Source organism: Coffea arabica, chromosome 3c, assembly GCF_036785885.1.
Source record: "Coffea arabica cultivar ET-39 chromosome 3c, Coffea Arabica ET-39 HiFi, whole genome shotgun sequence".
Classification (NCBI taxonomy): Eukaryota; Viridiplantae; Streptophyta; class Magnoliopsida; order Gentianales; family Rubiaceae; genus Coffea; species Coffea arabica.
In genome coordinates, this window is record NC_092314.1 from 16,179,190 (window position 1) to 16,191,202 (window position 12,013).

The 12,013-nt window shown below is 35.7% G+C and overlaps 1 long non-coding RNA gene across 2 annotated transcripts; it reads left to right on the forward strand.

Moving 5' to 3' along the window:
* Positions 1-492: 492 nt before the first annotated feature.
* LOC113734795 (uncharacterized) lies at positions 493-3,013 on the forward strand. Of its 2 annotated transcripts, none has more exons than XR_003459389.2 (3): positions 493-1,101; positions 1,388-1,571; positions 2,736-3,013. It is a non-coding gene; the product is annotated as an uncharacterized lncRNA (long non-coding RNA). The 2 variants fall into 2 exon arrangements; XR_003459390.2 differs by having other exon boundaries at positions 498-833.
* Positions 3,014-12,013: the final 9,000 nt, after the last annotated feature.

A 12,013-nucleotide genomic window follows, 5' to 3' on the forward strand; every position in this document is an offset into this window, starting at 1 on the left:
GTTTTTGAACAGTAAAAAATCTATAATGTTAGGCATTTAGCAAGTAATTTAAAGTATTTTTATACAATTATTGCAAATATACTCAAACTCAAAAAGAAAAAGGGAAAAGAAAACCTTTAAAACAATTTATAGAAATAAATTAGTTACTTTGCCAGTTAATTAACCAAATTCCAAACTATGGCTGCAAATAAGCCGAATTGAATCGAACTTTGATGTAATGGAATCAAGTCTCGATTAAATTTTATCAAACTTGATTTCAACGAACTTTTAATGTAAATACTTGAGTTCAAATTCGATTTCAAATCCGAATCTAATCGAATTCGAACTTGAGCCTATTTGAGGTTAAAAAGTAAAAATGATTATTTTATTTTTAAAAAATGAATAAAATATTTGTTTTTCTTAATAAATAATAAAAATTTAGAGATATATATATAATTTTACTATCTTTTATATATATATATATATATATATATAATTTCACTAAGTAGAGGAGTTTCTTTATGCTTGAATCGAGTTCGATGTCTTGATTTGACCAGCTGAGTTCAACTCGAACTTGATGTAACTTGATGTTGGTCGAGTTCGGGTCAAATTTTCACTGAGTTTTCTTGCAACACCATCCCAAATCCACTCAAACAGCCTACTAAACGTCATCGTTTAAGCCCACTTTTCTTTTTCTCCTCCCCAGCGCAACGCCCATTTTTCTTGGCCTCCTCTTCTCCGCGATAATCCTCTTCTTCTTCTCCTTGCTTGGGGAAACAATAGTCACCCTTCTCCTTCTCCTTCTCTCCCGCCTGTTTAAGGGTATTTGAGAAAACAAATTTGGCCTAAGATTGGTCAGTTCCTTGTCAGTTTCTTGTCTTTCTTGGTTGTGAATTTTCTTGTACTGAATTTGTTCGGTGAATGGATTTTCCTTAGGGATTTTCTTGGGGGATTATCATTGTCTTCTAAGTAATTCTAGTAAAAGTAAAGAGCAAGGGTTTTTGATTTGATTGTGTGTTGAAACGGGTTCGTCGAGTGGCTGCTTTTCTGACCCACTAGTCGACTCATCCCGAATCGGGCTGTGGGCTAGGGATGATTCTATTAGGAGGATGGGTAGCAACAGTAAGCGAATTTTCTTTGTTTGTTTTTTTTTTGTGTCAAGTTTTGATTCCGAAATTTGGATTCACCTAAACCTCCCAATTTGGATTCGGGTATGAATAATTGCTGAATTTTCAGACTTTCTGTTTGCTTTGAAAAAAAAAAAAGGATTTTTCGGGTTTTTATTATATTGTGGATGAATGTTTCTTATGCAAATTCCTGATGATGACTTTGGTGTACTATTTGAATGGTTTGAATTTATGGAACTTTTTTTTTGTATTTCTTAAATCATTCAGTATAATGAAAACAGGGTTGTGTTACTGAAGTGAAACGACCAGGCAAATGGCCTTAACCAACTTTATACTCACAGTGGCGGGTGTTGGTGCTGTGATTCTGCTGATGAGGACTGATATCAAGCAATCGTCTACCATCTTCAGACGCAATGTTCGACAGATTCGCCATTGGCTCGAGGAAGAGTCTGCTTCTGCTGCAAAGTATGCCTTCCTTTTAATATCCCCTATATTCGCCATTGTATGTCATGCTCTTATACTTATTCAGTCAGTTTTATAACGAAGAAAATGATTAAATGAAAAGAATTTCCATCTTTGTGTTGAAATTTTGATATGTATTTATTTCTCTTCCAATGCTTTTGTTTGTTTTTGTAGAACATCTGTTCTTTAATAAAGTAAGTGGATGATGAGCTTTTCTCCCTTGTGTGGATGTGTTTTTGTCGAGCAGTAAGCGATATGGTTTAAAATGTCATTTACTGATTTAGTTTTAGGAAAATAAAAAGTTGGTTTTATTCTTTTGACATCTTTCATGTTGTTAACAACCAAAACTGTGGTTCCAGTTTTGGTTGTGGAAGAATCTGAATTCAGTGGTGAAGATCTTTGGTTGTTGAAAATCAGCAACAAATGTTTTGTCTGAGTTAAATGTACAATAACATTCGAACCAAAAGGCATGAAAATGTCCAAACAACTTGGACTGAAATCCTATTCTGGTTGACTGATTTGCTTAGGGAAACAAGTAGAGCAATAATCCAACCTAATTTCGTCACTAGTGGTAGCTAAATTATAATGATTTATTCTTGTTGGCTAAAATGATTTCCTTTATTTGGCCCTTTATATTTTTCTGCATTGGTTTGTGCATTAAGGTAATTAGTCACATTAGCATGTGCCTGCATGGATATCTCTGGGCAAGAAATAATGGATTTTTATGAGAAGTTCATGTTAATATGTTTTTTATAAATTAAGACAGATTTCAAAAATGAGAAACTACTCTATTTTATTTGGAAGACATAGTGAATGCAATTCCTTAATTATACACGTTAAAAGAAACAAAATGGTGGCCAAATTGACCCAGAAATCTTGGATGAGATTGGAGTTCCATATGAAAGAGTGGAATATAGAGAAGAGGAGGGGAACACTTATATGGTTGTGTTATCCAGCTAATTCTTACTTATGTTGTATGTGATGAGAAGAGCAACTTGGGAACTGGTGGTGAAATTTGATAATGTTGCCTATAAGAAGTATTGTGCCCTTCGTGTCCTGGTTTGCTGCGTTCTTTTGTTTGGTTTCCTTAACTGATATTTGTTAATGGAGCTTGGTATATCTTTTTTGTATTGGCAACTATATAATTGTGTGTTTGGTCCCAACTAGGGAAATGGAGAAGGCAAAACCAAAGGAGATACCTGGAAAGGATATACCCAAGGAGGAAAAGCACTAGCTTGGTCCTTGAAACCTGGGTTTATTTAAGAAACTGTACATTTTAGCAATTTTGCTTTAGCTTTTGGTCCATCTTTGTATAAATCTTTTGAGTTTGGAGAGCGAGTTTATGCTCTAGTTTGGATAATTGTGTCATTGGAAGGAAAAAGAATTGAAAGTTTCCTAGTTTAACATTTAAAACGTGGAAGAGTAAATTGCATACTACCAGTTCATATCTTTGTGTTTTTGCCCTTTTTCAGTATCTACTGAGAATTGGGAAAAGTGAACAGACAAAATGGTTGCCATAGTTCTTCCTGTTGGTTATCAGTCTCATTTTGCTGTTGTGACAACAGAGCTGTTGAAACTGGAACCTTAAACCCCATGAAACCACCTAAAACCTTTAGATGGTGGAAACTTTCATGCTCATTGTTTCCAACCTGGACTAGACTGGATGCCTGGGCGATTGGACCGGTTAAGCCATCGATGGGTCTATTGTTCAGACTTGTCAGGTCTAAAAACCATAAGGGTTAAGAAACTGCTCAGTTGAGGTGGTGAGATTAAAGAAACGGCGATGGGAGGGGAGGGTAGGATGACAACGCCGTGGTTTGTTTTGGGGCGGGCTCAAGCAAGTTAATTAGATTCCAACTATTTGATTAGACAAGGGTAATATTATCTCTTGAAAAAAATTGCTCTGACAAGAAAATTCTTGCTCTGACAATATCAAAACCCATTTCTATACAGACTAAATGGAGTAATTTGCTTTACCCAGCATCATCCAATTGACGAGCACACATTACATCTTTATAAAGACGATGGCTCTGTTTGGATTTGCTTATTTTTGCACAAAGTATCTTTGTGTGAAGGATATATAGTAATAAACTCCAAAACAACTCTAAAAGCATATAATTTCAAATACACTTAAAAAAAATAGAAGAATATATCCTAAACTTCTTTCTTCTTCTACCACCACCACCACCACCATTCCCTTCCTCCCTTCTCGGTGACCTCTAGTGCGCGACCCTCCCTCCCTCCAAGCCCTCTTCCCCTTCTTCCTCAACCAGCATTGCCCCCCTTCTCGGTGACCTCCAGTGCGCGACCAAAGTTGGTCGTTAGGGGTGCAAGAGGGCAGAGGGGGCTAGGTTGTGTGAGACTGTGAGGAAAAGTGGGTGGAGAGGGATGGGAAAGGAGAGGGAGAGAGGGAGAGAGGGGTGGTTGCTAGCAGTGATGAGTGATGGTAAGTGATAGGAAATTTTTAACAAATTTCTAAAAAAATATTCAAAATAATTTAAATTCTAAAAATGTCCCAAAATACAATTTTAAAACACCGAATCTAAATGAATCATCTACAATAAAAATTTTTCGCATGCATCGCTATGGTAAAGGTTTTGAAAAACATCTCTAAAAACACATGATCCATACTGAGCTTTTCTGATGATCTTAGGGACTTGGTTGAGGAACTGTGATGAGACTTGGTATTTGAACTCTTTTGGACTTTAGCAAATAACAAACCATTTAAGAAAAGTTGAACTCTAACTACAACTCTTGCAAGGTAAGAGCAAAATAATATAAAGTACAATCACCACAATATTCCCTGAGATTTCCCAAGCCTTCTAAAATAGAGGAATAGACATGCATCCTTTCTATTGCAGTAAAAATAATTGATATTTGAGTAAAATAATGACAAGCATAAGTAGATAAATTAAAACTAAGAACTCAAGAGACTTCCAAGCAATAACCAAATATTGTAAACGACCAACTAAGCAATTCATATAGCTCTCAAAAATTATAATCTTAATAAGACAAAATAAAAATTTTTCTTAGCCCATATAAACGCAAAAGGTGGCTCAGTCATAGTGACCCATAATTCACTCATATGAGGATATTTTTATGAACAAATTAAAGTTTAGATAAAATAAAATCATCCTTACATAAACAGCACCAGTTAAGTCATTAGCACCCACCAATGGGAACACAACTATCTTTTATACAAATAGGTCCACTTGAAGTTTAGAGCAGAAAACAAAGAAAAAAAATACTACTATTTACACCTGAAAAATTTGTAATGTTATCGTTAGAGAATTTAAATAAATTTAAGACTTCACCAAGTTTCAAGAGCGAGTTTAATGTAATAGAAGTTCTCATCATTTTGAATACAAAGCTGAAAAAGTTTGAGGCTTTTGTTGCTTCGAGGATAACCTTAACCATGATTTGTCATTTTAATAACTGTTGCAAGGGGGCGTCCATTTGGGGAGAGGGGCTACTGTGCCTTTTATATTATTTAGTGTACAATTACATTACATTATTATATTCGAAGTAAAAGTGGTGTGCGTGAATAAAATATTTGACATATATTCAGTACAACATTATAATATATTTGTACATAAAAAATTTAAATACATACAACGACTGGATAGAATTGCACAAAATACAATTGTACTGAGTCCTTGTCCGTTTGGACATTCTAATATGCACCTTCTGCGTATAGCTATTGCTCATGGATTCACCTTTATATAGTAAAATATGTTAAACATATTACCTAGAATTTCCTTAGCTCACTAAGGGCAATAGTAAACATTCAATAATCCTGAGTTCATTTTTCCCATGAGCCAAGAATTTCAAACTTAAAGAGTGCAAATCCAGTTTTTTGGTCAGTTCAACCATCTTTACAGCACAGTTTAGATTTAACAACATAGAAAATGTCAAAAAGGTTAATTGGTTATTAGGTCACGCTTTATTCTGCGCAACTTTGATAGACTTATGATTTAATAAAGACATGCTTGTTAAAACAATTAAGTTATTTAGATACATAAACTTCTAATTGTCAAACTTCAAAATCCTAAACTGACATGTAAAAATTTGCCGTTGTGAGTGAAAAAAGTTCACAAATGTCATCATTCAGGCATTCATTGGAAAAATTTTGAGGAGTATCCAATAAATACTGCATCTACCTTCAAACAGAACCATCAAATCTAACAAGCAGAAATAAGGAAAAAAGAGTATAAAACACCATGACTATTTATGTATTGCATCTCTTGTGCAATTTGTAATTTGTATGTGGTTAACAAAAAAAAAAAAACATAATAAAACAAAATTCTTAACGGAAGAGGCCATTCGTTATATCATTGTAATATAAATTATTAATTGTATTTTGCACCCTCAACTACTGCCAAATCGGAGTAACTACACTCAACTTTTAATTTTCAGTAATCCACTACAATAACACAACTTCCGGCGCATCGTAGTGGATTTCATCTGGCACTAATTGGCAAAATGACCCCCTTTCAAACTTTGTTCTTCTTTTGTCCCTAAAATGTGCCTTTCGGGAAAAAAAAATGTGGCTCAAAGCTAATGTAATCAAAGGCACAAATATTTAACTAACATTCTACCAAACAAGCACCAAAACATATGAAAGCAAAAGCGGAAAAATCAACCGATTGTTAGCAAAGGATTCTTGAACCGCCAAAAAAAAATTGATTACAAGTGACAAAAAAAAGTATCTTCTTGGAATAGGATCAGAAAGAAATTGAAGAACATTAGTACTTGGCAAAACTAAGATTAAAAAAAAGATTCTTGAACACCAAAAAGATGACACAAATCCTCAGGAATTTTTACAAAAGAAATGTAAAAAATAATAATCAAAACAAAGAAATGCAAATGAAAAAGAGAAATTGAAATTGGTGTCGAAGCAGATGGTACACAAAAAAGCGCTTAATAGCCGTGGATTGATTAGGGGTCCTCTAATTTTTGGACATTCTTCCCTTCCTCGTCCAGGACTCCAAACCACCAGTTCCTGGGTGATGCTATATGGTGTGGTATTGCTAAGACTAAAACCCTTTAGCAGGCCATTTGGTGGGGGAATATTTCTTTTCCCTTACAATGGCAATTGTAGTCGCGGTTTTCCACTATCTATTTGAATTTTTTAACAAGAAGAAGATGGAAATAAAGGAAGAGAAGAAGAGTTAGTATCTTCTAAAGAAGAAATCTTATGCATACTGATAGTGTATACATTATCATGATTGAATGCACGACATATATACAAAATTTGTATTTCAAAAATTTAAATTCGAATTATGTGTCGTGCATCCAATGGTGAAAGTGTACACATTGTCAGTATATAAAAGATTGATCATTTCCTAAATACTTGACTCTTATGCATTCTTGTGGAAGTTCAGTGAAAAGAAATAGAGGGTAAATTGATCACATGACTTCTTTTTTCCGTTTGATTTAGCTCCATTTTTTATCATGCAAAAAATTGGGAGTAGAAGGTAGCTAATTGCTGAAATTAAAGTGTAGGGTGCAAAGCACAGTATGAAAATAGTTCAGGGGTGCAAAGTACAATTAATTCTAATACCAAATGCACGTTTTTATCCGATTGTCTCGCGAGGAAAGTGCGCTAAAAGTACAAATATTACGTGTGGGGAAGATACTCTAACTCCAGACAAATCCCCTTTCCTTCTTGACTTCGGATTCTGTAACGTCGGTTAAATCCTCACTATATAAACAAACATACTTCAGCAATATTTGCAGTAAAACCTGTTTCTTGAATTTAATCGTTCCATCCTCTCTGCAGATTCCCGTTAATTTGCCCTTTGTTTCTTCCTCAATTCTTCAGATATCAAAACTGCTGTAATACTCCCCAGGGTTGTACAACTAGCCACGTTCAAGAACCACCGATTACTGATCTGACAGAGGAATCAGCAATGGATTTCGACCATAACGAGAGACCTAATTCCACGCTCTACCAGCAATTAATGGCTCTGCAACCTCTATATCCTACTGCTAGTTTAAGGGAACTGATTTCTTTTGCTGATGATCTGTTTCCTAATGCTTCGGAGGCTGACTTGATCAGCTTGCAGGAGGAAGGACTAATGGGGCAAGACGATGGTTATAGTACTGGTAATCTTATGATAAGTAGTGGGTTGCGAGAAGATAACATAATCCAGCAACTAAAGATCAGAAGAAGAAGTCGTCATCAAGAAGAGGTTGCAGATGATGATGAAGGCTTTGCAGAAATCTGTGTGGTTTGCCAGGGTGAATACGAAGATGAGGAGATGCTGGGAGCACTGGGATGTGGACACGAGTATCATGTTGACTGTATAAGAAGATGGTTATTGCAGAGAAATTTTTGCCCTGTTTGCAAACGCAAAGCTATTCAAGAACCGGACCCTCAATTTGAAAGCATCTCTTTAGATAAGTAGAATGGGGATTTTTTGAAACTGATTTACCTGTTTTCTGATTATACTACATTTAGGTACTTTTAATACTTATTTGGTTAATTGTAGTTAGTAAATGGGTGGTATGGGAAAGACTGCTCTGTGTACGGGAGTTGCATACAAGAATTTTCATTGTTTAAATCTGGAGACTTAGATTTACTTTTCTTCAGATATTAGTTGGGGTGATACATGATTTGTGGACCCTAAGTTCAAATGCCTTCTTGATGAAATTTTTGTGTTATTGATAGTGACAACTTGTAGTTGCTACTGACTTCTTTTGTTCTTATAAGCATAATTTGCACCAATATGCCTATTCAAACTGAGGGATTTCCTCTACTTGGCCTTCAATTCTGTTTCCAGCTGCTACTGATTTAGTAATGAAATTTGAGTATAATAAAATCCCGTCTTTTCTCTGTTCAAATTGTTGATTGCTCAATGAACTTTTTACTTTGAGCAATATATTGAGCAGGAAAACAGAAATATCGGACCTAAATATTGGCAACAAGGTGGTTATTATCCTCATCTAGTGGACCTTATACAAGTTCTATTGCAGATATTTTTGGTTTGGCAATTAGCTTTCTCCACCCTTCTCCGTGGGAGGAATTACTCACTGCATAGAACTGGGGGATGCTTTCTTGTAGTCGATGGTATCGTTTTTGGCGTTATGAGGTTTTAATAATCTTGTCATCCTTAGTTTTCAGATTTAATTACTCAGTACTGTTAATGACTGAACTTCTTAAATTTCATCAACATAGAATGTTGAAAAGCCTGTAGATAATTAATGACTTAAGAGACCATTCTTTGCTTGGACAAATCTGCTCAAATTAGAGCATATGGGCCAGATCCGAGGCAGAAGTTTGAACCAAGAAGAATGAAACTGGACACCTTCAGAACCGTTGCCTAGAGGGGATCCGTGCGCGCGGATCCATCCGGGGATCCTCTTTGGAGCACTTTGGAACGTTTTTTTCTGTACTTCTTTTGAGCATCTCCTCTGACCATCCAACCGTACATCTTCAGGCGCCTGAATGGACACATATGATGAATATGCAGAAGTTGTCCTCTTCATTGTAGAATGACTTTTAACAAGGTTGAACAGCACCTTTGAAGGTCCTCTTGAATGTTTTGTTAGAACTCTTCAGGAACAATGAAGATGCAAAGGTAGATAGGTCTCAAACACTTGGCAGCAACCAGATTTGTACCATTCCCCCTCTCTTAAAGGCGATTTATCTTCAAATCACGCACTTACTTATAATGAAGCGACTTGAGAAATGTCGTGATGAACGCAAGCCACATAGCATGTCGCCTACCCAATTTTACTACGTACATGATCCAGCACACGTTCTCCCTCACATCCTATTTGTCATGAATACGTATACAAGAACTCATGATCATCGACTTCAATGGATAGGATAATTGAAGCGTAGCTATGAATTCTTGGACCTCTATCAGATTCGTTCCCTTCCCTGTAGGTTAGTAGATGTAGATATGTGGCGATTGACAACCAAAAAAAAAAAAAAAGAACATGAATCAAGTTGGGCTGCTGTACACCTTTCCCAAATCAGTTTTACGAAATGACATTATGCTGATTTCCCAAAGAGCCTTGGTACAAACAGTCAGGATAAATGATATCATAGAGGATAAGTTGGCAATCTAATCCTCATTAGGACTGACCTTTCGTAGATGGAGAGAACAAGAAGAGATTAATTTTCTTCTTCTCTGACTGAACTTAGATTCTGTATATAATCTAATAAAAAAATGTAGCTGAAATCTGTGAGCTTCAGCATGAATTTTCCTTGTAGTGTTGCTCATGACTGGGGATAGCTAAAGATACCAATTATGTATGTGTTAACCATTTGTGGGTGATGGAGCAGCAGAGCTAACTATGGCATATGGTTTTGGTGATCTATGAGTAACTAAACGGAGAAACAAAAGCATGTTGTGAGGATGAGTTTGATCTTGAAAATGCAGAGCCAAAATAGTATTTATTTGCGTCATAACTACAAATCGATCCCTTCCCTTTCCTTAACTTCAGCAATCAACTCACAGTATCTGATTGTTGGTTGTTTTAGCTTTTAAACTATCTAGCTACAAATGTCACATGAGATCTACAAAAGGCAGATTCTAGAAGGCGATTACAGAGCAAGAGAACTTAATGCATTACTTCAAAACTGAGCAACCAATTGTAACACAAATCTATATGATTAGAGTAGCATTTTAACAGCTTATTAGCCAAAATAAGCACGTATACATTAATTTACACGAGAATTTTTAGTTCTAAACTAATTTGACTTTGTGGTATACGAGGCTCCTAATAATTCCTGCTGCATAGAAAGTCTGCGGAAGAGAGAGGACCTCTAATGCCACCATTCCTTATTGGCACCTGAAATCCTTCCTCTACTGATCTCCAGGACCAGTGGATGTCTTGGAGCTACCAGAATGCCATGACAATATCGATCCACGGCCTCCAAATTTATCATTCACCCAACCATAATGCTCTTGTTTAATACCAAGAAATGATTAAGGCTGCAGGCTGCAGCACATGTTATACATGGTTCTCATATGACATAAAGTGTGCAGTTTGAACACTTAGCAGCAACTTAAGGCCTTGAAAGTCCAATTGTCCGCCACTGGTTCAGGAGGAGATTGACTGCTTCCATCTCTACGTGCCTGTAGCAATTTTGCTCCCAGTGGATTGATTTCTTTCAGAAACAGTAATATTATTCCTCTTATCCACTCTACCAAATCCAGCAGGCACTTCAAAGCTATCCCAGGCATGCTTTGCTCGGTCCAAAGAAAACTTCATAACTGATGTGAAGCATCTGGTGCAATCACAATCTTTAATCTTACTATGGCTGCAAGTACCTACATATATACCAATTGAAAGGATGGGTTTAAGAAATTTGCTTAACACATGACAATGTATTTTTAAGTTCAAGCAAAAGGATTTACCCAGATCAAAGTCAGATAAAGAAAGAACTCAGTATAATCACTTTGGGAGGAGCAGCTTCACCCTAAGGGAATTCTGACAAAAGGTTAGGGACATCGAATGGAGTTGGGGATAAAGCAAATGATAAGTACCATGTAGACAATTTAAAGGGTGCATTATTTCAGTTATTGGAGAAAAAAGTGCTTGTTTTCTGTTAATTAACATGTTTTGTCCCTTTTCTCAATCTGCAGGTTTTCAAGCCCACTGTGTGGTAGAATATTTCAAACTAAATTGTAAAGAGTCGGAGACATTGTTACTCGAAACACTGAGTGATTGATGCAAATTTACTGCAGATACAGGAAACGAAATTGTAATTTCAAAACATAAATAAATTTTGTCCATCTTTGCTTGAAAAACTATCCAGGCTTTCCTTACCTTTTTGTACCAATAAGAAGACAACTAAATACAAAAGTAATTTATTGAAAGTGTGTTGCATTGCGCGTAACATTGGTTAAACACGATGTAACTTTTTTTTCACAGGATGTATTTTCAGAACAGATAGTGGTGGGCCCCACACTTGGCGTGAAAATCGAGTTACATGGTGTAATCTCAGCCGCACAAAATTTTGAGGGCAAATCTTGGCCCTTAACCGTGCAGGGACGATCATCAGTATGACCGTCCCTGCCCCAAATCCGTGTATATATATATATACATACTAGGAGGGGTTCACCGCACATATGCACAGTGTAAAGTTATATACGTCATATGGCCAGCATAAAGTCCATTGTAATTGTATTTTTTTTTTGAAAACAAAATAGATAATTCATAATTAGTAGTAATGACTTAGATAACTTGATGTTCAAAATATCATATTAGCCAAGTATATTGAGTCAAGCCCACTTATATTAATAAAGAAACATATAGTTAAAAATTTTATAAATTATTGCAAGTCGTATTCATAATTAGCTATTAAAAAACGTTTGTGGTATGAATACATATTGAAAGAACATGGCAATAATTATAACAAAATAATGACATATTATTATGAGTCAATTGTAAACATTATCAGTTTAGAAAAAGGTAAAGAGAGAACA